Raw genomic sequence first — 12252 nt, forward strand, 5'->3', positions numbered from 1 at the left:
ACCAAATTGAGGGACATTATACAAAATATCCAGCTAGTGCTCCTTGAAAGTATCAAGTGCATGAAAAACAAGGCAAGACTAAGAAATTGTCCCAGTTGGAGGAGACAAAAGAAATACCGTGACTAAATGCAACGTAGCGCCCTACTGAAGCCTACTGACTGGAGCAGAAAAAAGCATGCGTGGGAAATGGTTGCAATTCTCATGAAGGCTGAAGTTTAGTTAATAGTGCTGTGCCAATTTTAATTTCTTAGGTTTGATGAAGGGACCTGCTCACATGCAATGTAACAACATTAAGGGAAGCTGCGTGAAAGCTATCAGGGTGTATCTCACTTAATTGCACTTTGCTGAGGCTGTGTTCTTTTCAGATTGAAGGCTTGTGGCAACACTGTGTTGAGCAAATCTCCCGGCGGCATTTTCCCAGGAGCATTTGTTCACTCCTGGTGGCATTTTCCCAGGAGCATTTGTTCACTCCTGGTCTGTGTGTCACATTTTGGTGATTCTCACACTACTTCAAACTTTTCATCACTGTTCTGTTTGTCATGGTGATCTGTGATCAGTGATCTTTGATGTTACTCTGGTGCTCCGTTTTGGAGGTACCACAAACTGTGTCCTATTAAGATAGCAAACGTAATTGAGAAATGTTGTGTGTGTTCTGATTGCTCCACTGATGGGCCAGTCTCCCATGTCTCTCCCTCCCCTCGGGCCTCCCCATTCTCTGAGACACAATAATACTGAAATTAGGCCAGTTCATAGACCGTACAATGGCCTCTAAGTGTTCAAGGGAAGGGAAAAGTTGCACATCTCTCTCTTTAAATCAAAAGCTAGAAATGACAAAGCTTATTGTAGAAACCGTGTCGAAAGCTGAGACAGGCTGAAGTCTAGACCTCTTGAGCCAATCAGCCAAGTTGTGGATGCCGGGGGGAAAGTTCTTGAGGGAAGTTGAAAGTTCTACTCCAGTGAACACGTGAATGATAAGAAAGCAAAACAGCCTAATTACTGCTATGAAGAGAGTTTCAGCGGTCTGTGTAGAAGATCAAACCAACTGCAATATTCCCTAAAGCCAGAGCGTAATCCAGAGCAAGTCCCTAACTCTCTTCAATTCTGTGAAGGCTGAATGAGGTGAAGAAGCTGCAGGAAAAATATCTGAAGCTAAGAGAGGTTGGATCGTGAAGTTTAAGGAAAGAAGCCATCTCCATAAAATAAAAGTGCAAGCTGCAGCAAGGTATCAAGAAGATGTAGCTTAGATAAGTCATGAAGGTGGCTACACTAAACCACAGATTTTCAACCTACATGAAACTATTGGAAGAAGATGCCATGTACGACTTTCATTGCTAGAGACCAGATGCCGCTGACTTGTTTCAAAGCTGCAAAGGACAGGCTGACTCTCTTGTTAGGGGCTGATGGAGCTGGTGACTTGAAGTTGAAGCCACTGCTCACTTACCATTCTGAAAACCCCAGAACTCTTTAGAATTATGCTAAATTCGCTCTGCCTGTGCTTTATAAATGGAACAACAAAGCCTGAATGACGGCACATCTGTTTACAACATGGTTTACCCAATATTTTAAGTCCACTGTTGAGAACTACTGCTCAAAAAAAAAAAATTCCATTTAAAATATTGCTGCTCATTGACAACTCACCTGTCACCCAAGAGGTCTGATGGGGGTGGACAACAAGATTAATGTCTGCTAATACAACATTCATTCTATAGCCTGTGGTTCAAAGAGCAATTTCGACTTTCAAGTCTTACTATGTAAGAAATACATTTCATAAGGCTACAGTTGCCGTGGATAGTGATTCCTCTGATGGACCTGGGCAAAGTCCATTGAATACTTTCTGGAAAGGATTCACCATTCTACATGCCATTAAGAACATTCATGATCCATGGGAAGAGGTCACAATATCAACGTGAACAAGAGTCTGGAAGAAGTTGATCCCAGCCCTCATGGATGACCTGGTGGGCTCAGGACTCCAGTGGAGGCAGAACAGCAGATGTGGTGGAAACAGCAAGGGAGCCTGAACATGTGAATGGATGGTTGCGATCTACTGATCGAACTTTCACGGCCGAGGGGTTGCTTCTTACAGGTGAGCAAAGACAGTGGTTTCCTGAGCTGGACTCTATTCCCAGTGAAGATGCTGTGAAGATGGTTGAAATGAAAATAGAGGATTTAGAGTATGACACACACTTAGCAGCAGCAGGGTTTCAGAGGACTGACTCCAATTTTAAAAGAAGTTCTACTTTGGGTAAAGTGTTATCAAACAGCATCACATGCTACAGAGAAATTGTGAAAGGAAGAGTTAAATGGTGCTGTAAACTTCATTGCTGTCTTATTTTAAGAAATTGCCAGAACCCACCTACCATTCAGCAGCCACCTCCCTCATCAGTCAGCAGCCATCAACATCGAGGCAAGACCCTCCACCCACAAAAAGATTACAATTTGCTGGTGGCTCAGATGACTCATTGAGATTTTTCAGCAATAGAGTATTTTTAAATTAAGGTATGTACATTCTTTTTATAGGCATAATGGTATTGCACACTTAACAAACTGCAGTGTAGTGTAAACATAACTTGAATATGCTCTGGAAAACCAAAACATTCATTTGACTTGTTTTACTGTGTTTTACTGTGATACCTGTTTAACTGTGATACCTGCTTTATTGTGGTGGGTCCGGAACCAAACCAGCAGGATCTCCAAGAAATATCTGTACAAGAATTCTATGTACTATCTTTGTAACTTATCTCTGTGCTATCTATGTAATTTATCTTTGTACTATCTTCGAAACATCCATAAATATAAATTGCTTCCCCTAAAAAAGTTTAGAAAAATGTTAGCTTAAATTGCATTTGGTGTTGCAATTAAAAATGTGTTGTGCCTAATCAGGAACTCTATTGTTACATCCAGAGATCAAGTAAGAAACTAGCATAAATAAATAAATCCTAAAAAAAATTAAAGGATTATAGACCATTACACTCTCTTTTCTTGAATTACTGGCCAAGAACATCTTGACCCTACCAACAAAGCCTGGACACATACCTTGCACATCATGTAGCCTAGAACTCATTATTTTGTCATTAGTTTGCATTTCATATCTCTAAAAGAACCTCAGGAGATCATCTAGTTCCAGGCTGGGGAACCGTTTCATTCCCATCCAGGCCCATAGACCCATAGAAAACATTAGCATTAGTACAAAGCCACTTAATGCCATTTCAGTTGTTAGGGTTGGTTTTTTTTTTTTTTTTTTTTTCAGATATAGAAATGTGTGACATTATATTTGTGTGACTTTTAAATTAAGAAGAGTTTACATAAAATTCTTCCATACATATGGGGAGAACCACACAAAACCTTATATCCATATTAGGAACCATTTAAGGCATGAGAAGGAATGGAGAGAAGAACGATGAGGAGGAGCTGCCTGATATCCCCAGGGGCGGGGACTTCATGGCCAAACCTGTCATGGCGTCCTACAGCCCAGCACGGGATGAGGTGTTTATGGGAAGCAGCCCTGAGAGTAACTGCAGTCAGTACTGCAGGATGAGTACTGGAGGATGAGTGGCAAAGTTTGGGATCTAGATTTTGCTGTCAGGTCTGAGTGGAAAAACTGAATAACAACTAGAGTTGTTCTGTTCCCACACTAGCCTTGTGAGGGAGATTTTGTTATTAGCCTCTGTTTATAGCCAGGGAAATTGAAGCTAAGGGACAGAAAGGAACTTACCTCAGGTCTCACAGCTGGTGACTGGTGAAGCCAGCACTGGGACCTAGGTTCATAGGGCTTCAGAGTTCTCTGAGCCACCACACAAAATGAATGAAATCTGAGCAGACACAGGAACCACAAAGAGAAAGAAGAGGCAGGAATGACGTGAGAAAGTTTAGCATTTGCCTCAAGTATCCGAGATTCACTTTTAATGGTTTACAGACACAATATTGGAGCAAACAAGGAAATAGCAGCGGAGACAGAGACAGAAAAGTGTCCCTGCACCACCCCCCGCCACCGCCACACACACACATAGAGTAAAATATTAGACTCATGGAGGAAATGGAATTGGAGCCACCACATGTAACCATTCCCAGCTATGTCTCTTCTGGACTCTTCCAGGGTCAGTCTTCCATCTGGCTCTGTCCTGTGCAGGCCTGCAGCTTGGCAGAGTCAAGGCTTGTGGGTTAGTGATGGGGAGCCCTTTCACCAAGATGGGCTGGTGTCTGGAAATGGTCCAGTGCTCTCACAACTGGCCACTAATGATCTTGGGACACATTCAGATACATCCGTCTCCCTGAAAGGTCTTTCCCTACTTTCCGGACTACGTAGGGCCCCGGCGTGTGCTTGAATATTGGCACAGAGTTCCCCATGGCATGTTTTCTGTATTATCAATGAATGAACCATTTCAATGAGTGTATCTGACTTCTGCCTTCCTCACTTCTACCCAAGCTCCATAAAGACAAGGATTTTCTTCCCTATTTTTTAAACATCATACCTCCAGTTTTCAAGATGATACACGACCCAAAATAATGCTCAATATTTATGGAATGACAATGTGTTGCATGAGCATTGGGTTGCTTCCTGTTTATCTAACCCTGCTAGAAGAGGCTTGTCTCCTCGAACTTCTGGGCTGTTACCAGATAGAATTAGTACTCCCTACCCTCACCCCGAAGACCAGCTTGTTAGCCTGATAACCACCACCTCACCTCCTTTTTACTTAAGTCCCTTCTCTGGATCCTATGTCCCTCTAAAGATGGGCTACAGTTTGCTGATCAGGACTGTGTCCTTTATAATTGGATCCTGATGATAAAGACAACTCAGCTCAGAAGCTCCTGGTTTGTCATTCTTTTTTTTTTTAAAGATTCCATTTATCTATTTGACAAAGAGAATTCACAAGAGAGGCAGGCAGAGAGAGAGGAAGGGAAGCAGGCTCTCCGCTGAGCGGAGAGCCCGACATGGGACTCAATCTCAGGACCCTGAGATCATGACTGAGCTGAAGGCAGCGGCTTAACCCACTGAGTCACCCAGGTGCCCCTGGTTTGTCATTCTTTCTTGCTACCCTAGTCCAATTCTTTCTTGGCCCCATTTTCACCTGCAAGCCATTTTCTTCCAGGGCGCTCCAATTGTCTAATAATCAAAGCACACAAGTTAATGAATCACATGGATGTTAAGGGGCCAGAGGGCCATACTGCTGGATATTGTCCATGTTAGACAATGGCAACAGTGTTTTACACTAATTGACTATCTCTCTTTCTTCTTTTTAAAAGATCCACAGTGGAGAGCACTGGTTGTGGTTAATGTCTTAGGTTTCAGGTGTGAAAATGACTTAACTGATAACACCTGGGGAGGCTATACCAGCTGATGGGACTTTGGGTGTGTAACCTGTTTGCTGGGAAAAGAATTTTTCACCTGGAAGAAAAAAAAAGGAATCATAGTGGACACTGAGGGGGAAAAGGAGGGCGGGTTGACTTGGAACAGAGCCTTCATTTGCTCTTTCAGATCCATTCACCATCTTTTCACACTCTGCTCTGTGCCCTAAGATCCCAACTTTTATGCACAGCATTAACCAGGTTTCCAGCTGGGTTTGGCCAATGGGAAGGATTGGCAGGAGACTGGAAAATGGGAGGGCAGAGAAACACTGGTGGGTTGATTCCCTTGATCACCTCTTGGAGAGGTGACAGCTTATGCATTCCTACACCAAAGGCCACAGCTCTCTCCTGCTGCTGTACTCTCATTGGTTTCAGCCATTCTTCCCTCTTCTTGCCCTCTCCAGTGCAGAGACAGTAGGTGTCCTCCTGTAGCTAGCCCTGTGGTATGCCTCCAGCTTCTATAGTTTCCCTATATCTTGTCACACCGTTGTACCTAGTAATCTCATACTTTCTTTAAACACCTTTTCGAGGTTCCCGCTCTTTCTGTTCTGCCTCCTCCTTACACAAAGACTCAGGCTGATGCAACTTCCACTGTCCGGTACTTTCCACATCAGGCAGGAGGAAAGAAGCCCGACAAACTTTTCAGTGCTCCCGCTTGCTTGCAACAGACACACACCATTCCTGCTCCTATCCCATTAGGTAAAGTTAAGGTTGACTTCAAGAGGGTGGAGAAATAGAATTCTACCCTATGCTTCCAAGGAGAAAGATTTTAGAACAGCACTAAACACCACCACAAACCAATCCTACCACCCCCTTCAGCCCCTACTTCCCTCCAGGAATCTCAACACAATCATCTATTATAATGAAATATATACATAATTATATATAAATATACAAATACATACCAATAATTAAAAAAAAAAACCACCAAAAACTCGCGGGCCATGTTAAGACTAAGGGGAAGGAGAAGGGCTGAAAGCCGCGGGAGCGGTGGTGGGGCGTGGGGGAGGGAAGGGGATTGGACTCTGGGCTGTGGCCCTCAGGCGCCCCGCCTCCACCCACCAACCTCAATGGATCAGCTGCAGGAGGGCCTGGCATGGGGGGCGGAGAAGTTACTGGGCGGTGCCCGCTGAGGACACCTTGCTGTTTCCAGTTAAAGAGCAGGGATCACAGCAAACACTTAAGCCCCAGAAGCACTATGACCTTACCTCTCGGATCAGCTTAGCAGCCCCCAAGGACACTGCCTACTAACACAGATACCAACTGAGACTCTGCAACCCTTTGGGGGTTTTGAAGAGGAAGACGAACTGCAGCGCAGGATTTTAATTTGGGGAAAATTAAATAACCTGGTAAAAGAGTGGATCCTAGAAATCAGTGAAAGCAAAAATTTTCCACAATCTGTAATTGAAAATGTTGGAGGAACAATTTTCACATTTAGATCCTACAGACTAGGGATACGTGTAAAAGGCTGTTGAAGAGGCATCAAACTGCGTTTTGGTGAGCTAGAGACTGATGTTTTGTTTGCAAGTCTGGCACTGCAGACTTTTCCAGAAGACTTGGATTTATGAGATGACAGACTCCTTAAGAATTTAGATATAAGATGCATAAGAAGTCTTAAAGGTTGCAGAGTAACAGATGAAGCTTTACATCTAGTACCAAACATTGACAATTTTAGTTGTCTCTCAGAGCTATCACATTGGGGGCTAAATGCCACAACATCTATTCCAATATATTAGGTTTCCTCCGAGGTGTTTCCTGATCTATGCTAGTAGCAAGAACTTGCCAGCTTTACCCAAATGCAATAATATCAACTTTTTTTTTTTAAGATTTAATTTATTTGACAGAGAGAGATAGAGATCACAAATAGGCAGAGAGGCAGGCAGAGAGAGAGAGGGGGGAAGCAGGCTCCCTGCTGAGCAGAGAGCCTGGAGGGGCTGGATCCTAGGATCCTGATCATGACCAGAGCTGCAGGCAGAGGCCTAATCCACTGAGCCACCAAGGCGCCACAGTAACATCAACTCTTACACATAAATTTTTCTTGGTAGTTTCTAAATGATATCTGTTTAGATTATATTAAAAGTAAATTGTAGACACCTAAAAAAAAAGATTAAAAATTACTCAGTGATTAAATATTGTAATAATGATTCCAAAATACAGACAGTGAGTGAATTTATATTTGGTGAGACTATAGGTGCTTTTTTTCCTTCTAATTTTTGACTTTTCCTAATTGTAAATTTCTTAGAATGACAAAGTAGCATCTTTTATAAGGGAAACCACCATTAAACTTAATTTTGTAAGCATATTATTTACAAGACTGTAGTAACTTAGAGAAGATGCTTATGATTTTTTAGTAAAAGGATTAACACTTAAAACTGCATCTAAATTGATACATCTGTGGTCAGGGGCAAAAGAAATAGATAAAGTGTAAGACTGGTTGTATTTTGATGAATTTTAAAACTCCACGGCTTTTAATATTTATTTATTTTTAAGTGTGTTTATTTACGTAATCTCTTCACCCAACATAGGGCTCGAATTCCCAACCCTGTGACTGAGTCACATGCTCCTCCAAATGAGTCAGTCAGGCGCGGCCCTTTTTAAAAAAAAATTCTTAAATATAAAACAAATAAGTTGTGGACAGTAATCAAATACTATTCCAGTTAAGAATAGGACAGAGGGGGCCCCTGGGTGGCTCAGTGGGTTAAAGCCTCTGCCTTCGGCTCAGGTCATGATCCCAGGGTTCTGGGATAAAGTCCTGCATCGGGTTCTCCAGTCAGCAGGGAGCCTGCTTCCTCCTCTCTCTCTCTCTCTCTCTCTCTCTGCCTCTCTGCCTACTTGTGATCTCTGTCTGTCAAATAAATGAATAAAATCTTAAAAAAAAAAAAAGAGTAGGACAGAGAGTATGGAGGAAAAGCTGTTCTCAAGCTCTGCCTTTATTCTGGAAAAGACAATGTTTACTTTGTATTAGAGACCAGATTAAGCATTTTTGATACTTCTGTTACATTAGACTGTTCCCTCCTTTCCCATAGGCAAGATTGCTCCCTTACTACATATTAACATTTAGGTCTTTTCTCTGAATCTTAGGCTCACCTTTGTCCCAGATATTGTATCAGCTCCTCTCTTTGTTCCAAATTTCTTAACTTAAAGGTTATTTCACCCCATTCCTACTGCGAGCGAGCAAAGAATTTAACTATCTGGGTAAGTTCCCCCCCCCTCCCCCCCCCCCCCGTCAAGCAGTAATTGATTCCCTCTCATCAGGAAAATGGCTAAGATGGCATCACAATGACCAGATTCTTCTCTGTGGAGGGCATAACTTCCTAAAACACTAAGTCCAAATAGTTTTGCTTAAACTGCTTGCAGTACAACTAAATTATTGAAAAGAATGTTTTAGGGCAAATTCCACAAATTCCTCAGTCCGAATGTTTTCAATTAAACTACCAAAGGTTTTTTTCTTCCTTAAACTAGATTTCAAATAAGAAGATTTCAAAAAATCACCGTAGACACAGAATTCTAAATTCGCTAAATTTTATTCACAGCTGCTCACCTGTTTACATACATAGACACCTTCAATCACAATGTCTGCCTGTGGTTGGAAATGACCACGGGTTGGAGGGTTTATAGTGCTACAGTGGAGACAAGGCAGCTTTGACTATAATTTCAATGAAAAGCACTGAACATCCATTTCCAAGGTTTTTTTTTTTTTTCTTTAACCAAAATCTAAAAAATGCATCCAAGCTCCTCTACTTGCCCAAGGCCTTCTCCTTGTCTCCCTCTGTTGTGTCCTGACTCTAGGCTACACCGAATCTGAATAAAATGTGACCCGTTGTTAACTCTGCTCGGAGGTGTACTTAGTCCTATCAGTTTGGTATCCTCCTCTTTGTGGAGTGTTTAATAAACTTGATTACATATTTGTACGTTGTTCATATGTTAGGATTTTATAGTCTTTCTTTTCCCCTAAGACTTGACTTTTTAGGTAATCTCTACACCCAACATGGGCCTCAAATTCATAAACCCCCAAGATCAATAGTCATACATTTCACTGACAGAGTCAGCCAGACAACCCAGGATTTTACATACTTTTACTAACTTTCTAAATGGCGCAAACCTTACCAGAAAGAATATAGGGTGTCCCCGCCAATGTCAGTCCATTAGAATAGAACCAGCTTCTCATAGATCTAAAGTAAATGAACTGGACTGCCTTTTTCCATACCGGCAACTGTACCAGCTCTCTAACCACTAGCTCTTGACCTTTATAGAAGAGAGCAACTTGCCCCTGTCTGGGGACATTTGAAGGGTCATATCTGAGGCGGGTCTTTCTCACGATTGTACTTTTCTTCCTCAAACTGACAGCTACTGGGGCACCTGGGTGGCTCAGTGGGTTGAGGCCTCTGCCTTCGGCTCAGGTCACGATCCCAGGGTCCTGGGATCGAGCTCCGCATGGGGCTCACTGCTCGGCGGGGAGCCTGCTTCCTCCTCTATTTCTGCCTGCCTCTCTGCCTACTTGAGATCTCTGTCTGTCAAATAAATAAATAAAATCTTAAAAAAAAAAACAAAACAAAACTGACAGCTACAGTAAGAATACAACATAGCCCCCAGAGCAGAAGTACCACACTCATTCTGAGAGGAAGAGGCTTAGGTACCAAAATTATTGCAGGACCTTGTTAATAGGAATATTTCAAGAATCTGGGGGACACATATGTGTAGGGATCTTGAGAAAACTGCATTGGGAATGGTCATGCGGAGGCAGGGTTAGGAAACTGGGCGGATTATAGCTTATTATTATTGGGGCCACTCCTTCATGACTTGGAGCTCAGTATTCTGGCAAAGGAAACCAGGATCCCATCCAACATGCTGCTGGGAAGGCTCTTTGAAGATTTCATACCATGATAGCCTAGGATTACTAGGTGGAGATGCTGGAATGGCCTTGGCATGGAATTGAGGAAGGCATCCAAAGATTCAGGGAGGTAAAAATATTAGAATGAATTTATTATTTGTGATCAGAGAAATGGGCACTGGACAGTATTCCCTAGGAGGACCCAAAGAACACTTCTTTCACTAAAGCAGGGAGGAAAGCATTGCTAAGGAGCATCAGTTAACTTGACAAACTCTGTGGTAACTGTCTTGTGCAGGCTGGGATTGACAGAAGATTTACCATGGAATTAAGATTCCTAATATCAAGGCAATAGTAGGATTCTGGAATGGCAGAGACCAATGGCAGCTCTTAACTGTTAGAATAAAGAGGGTATACGCCATATTGGGCAGCAAGGCTATAGTAGTATTTGGTATGCTTTGACTCTCAGCTCATAAGTCATGGTGTTCCTAGGGGGAAGACAGATGGAAAGTCAACCAGAATATTATTTGACCTGTATAATAAAATGGAAAACATCGAGAGCTGGTGAACAGAAACCTTCACCAGCATTTCTTTCAGAGAGAAAGATTCTTTCACCCAGTTTCTAAATATGTCACTTCACAGACCCAAAGCCCACTCACTGAAGAAGAGATAGATCCCTTTGAGGAAAGACAATGCAATGTTACTACAAGTATTTATGGTAAACATTCCCTTGATCCTTCTCCAAAGGGATCTAAAGCTGCTTATCACGGTGCTTATGCACTGGCAAAAGGGAATTGTCAGACTTTTCAAGAACAGTTGAATACAGGGACCATGGCTCTGTGTTGATACTGAATCAAGGGACCTGAAGTACTTTTCCTTATTCTCCAGTTAAAATGGGATGATAGGGAACCAAGTGATAAAAGCTCTAGTTCAAATGTGTCTTACTATGGGTTCACTAGGTCTTTTGGATCTACCCTGTTGTTATTTCTCTGGTATCTGAGCACGTAGTTGAGACACATACAGGCAGTAGCTGCCAGTACATTCACATTGGTTTCCCAACCTGTGAAGTAAGAGGCACTATGGTAAGAAACTTGAAACTATTTCTTCCTTCGGCCAAGTCAGCATGTCAAAGTAATAATACGTGCTGGCAGGATAGAGCACCAGGTACCCATACTGGTCGCCAAAGGAATAACGCACTATGGAATTTGGTTGTTTTCTTTTGTTGTTGTTCTTGGTTTTTTTGCTCCCTCCTTGTTTTATTTCTCCGGACCTTCACTCTAGCTCCTTAGGATCCCCTCTTATTCTCCTTCAGCACCTCCTCCTCCTCTTCCTCCTCCTTCTTCTCCTACTTTTCCTTCTTGTTTTTAAGATTTATTTATTTTTAAGATTTATTTATTTACTTGAGAGAGAGAGTGAGGCAGGGGGAGGGGCAGAGGGCAAGAAAGAGAGAATCCTCAAGCAGACTCCCTGCTGAGAATGGAGCCTAACATGGGGCTTGATCCCAGGACCCTGGTATCATGACCTGAGCCAAAACCAAGAGTTGGACGCTTAACCGACGGAGCCACCCAGCTGCCACATGGATATAGTCTAAATTTTTCTGAAGAAGTTTTTCACTTAAAAAATAATTTTTAGGGGGACCTGACCTATCTTTCACCCAAGTAAACCGTGGAGATTTGGTCCAGTCTTGTGCCTGCCTTCCTTTTCCACGGTATGGCACTTCCTTTTCCACGGTATTTTTATGTTTACTTTTTTAGATTTTTAAAAATTTAAATTCAGTTAGCCAACATACAGTAGTACATCATTAGTTTTTGATATAGTGTTCAATGATTCTTTTGTTACATATAACACACAGTGCCATCCCACCATATGCCCTCCTTAATGCCAATCACCCCATCTCCCCACCCAACTCCCTTTCTGCAACCTTCCATTTGTTTCCCAGAGTCAAGAGTCACTTATGGTCTGTTTCCCTATCTGATTTCTTCCCACCAGTTTTCCCTCCCTTGCCCTATGATCCTCTGCCCTATTGCTTATATTCCACCTACAAGTGAAGCTATATGATAATTGTCTTTTTTTTGTTTGGC

At 42.4% G+C, this 12252-nt stretch overlaps 2 pseudogenes; both read left to right on the top strand.

Moving 5' to 3' along the window:
- Positions 1 to 761: 761 nt before the first annotated feature.
- LOC123953554 lies at positions 762 to 2495 on the top strand (annotated as a pseudogene).
- Positions 2496 to 3372: 877 nt separating this feature from the next.
- Positions 3373 to 7399, top strand: LOC123953640 (annotated as a pseudogene).
- Positions 7400 to 12252: the final 4853 nt, after the last annotated feature.

The sequence above is a fragment of the Meles meles genome, chromosome 1, assembly GCF_922984935.1.
Source record: "Meles meles chromosome 1, mMelMel3.1 paternal haplotype, whole genome shotgun sequence".
In the NCBI taxonomy this organism is placed as follows: domain Eukaryota; kingdom Metazoa; phylum Chordata; class Mammalia; order Carnivora; family Mustelidae; genus Meles; species Meles meles.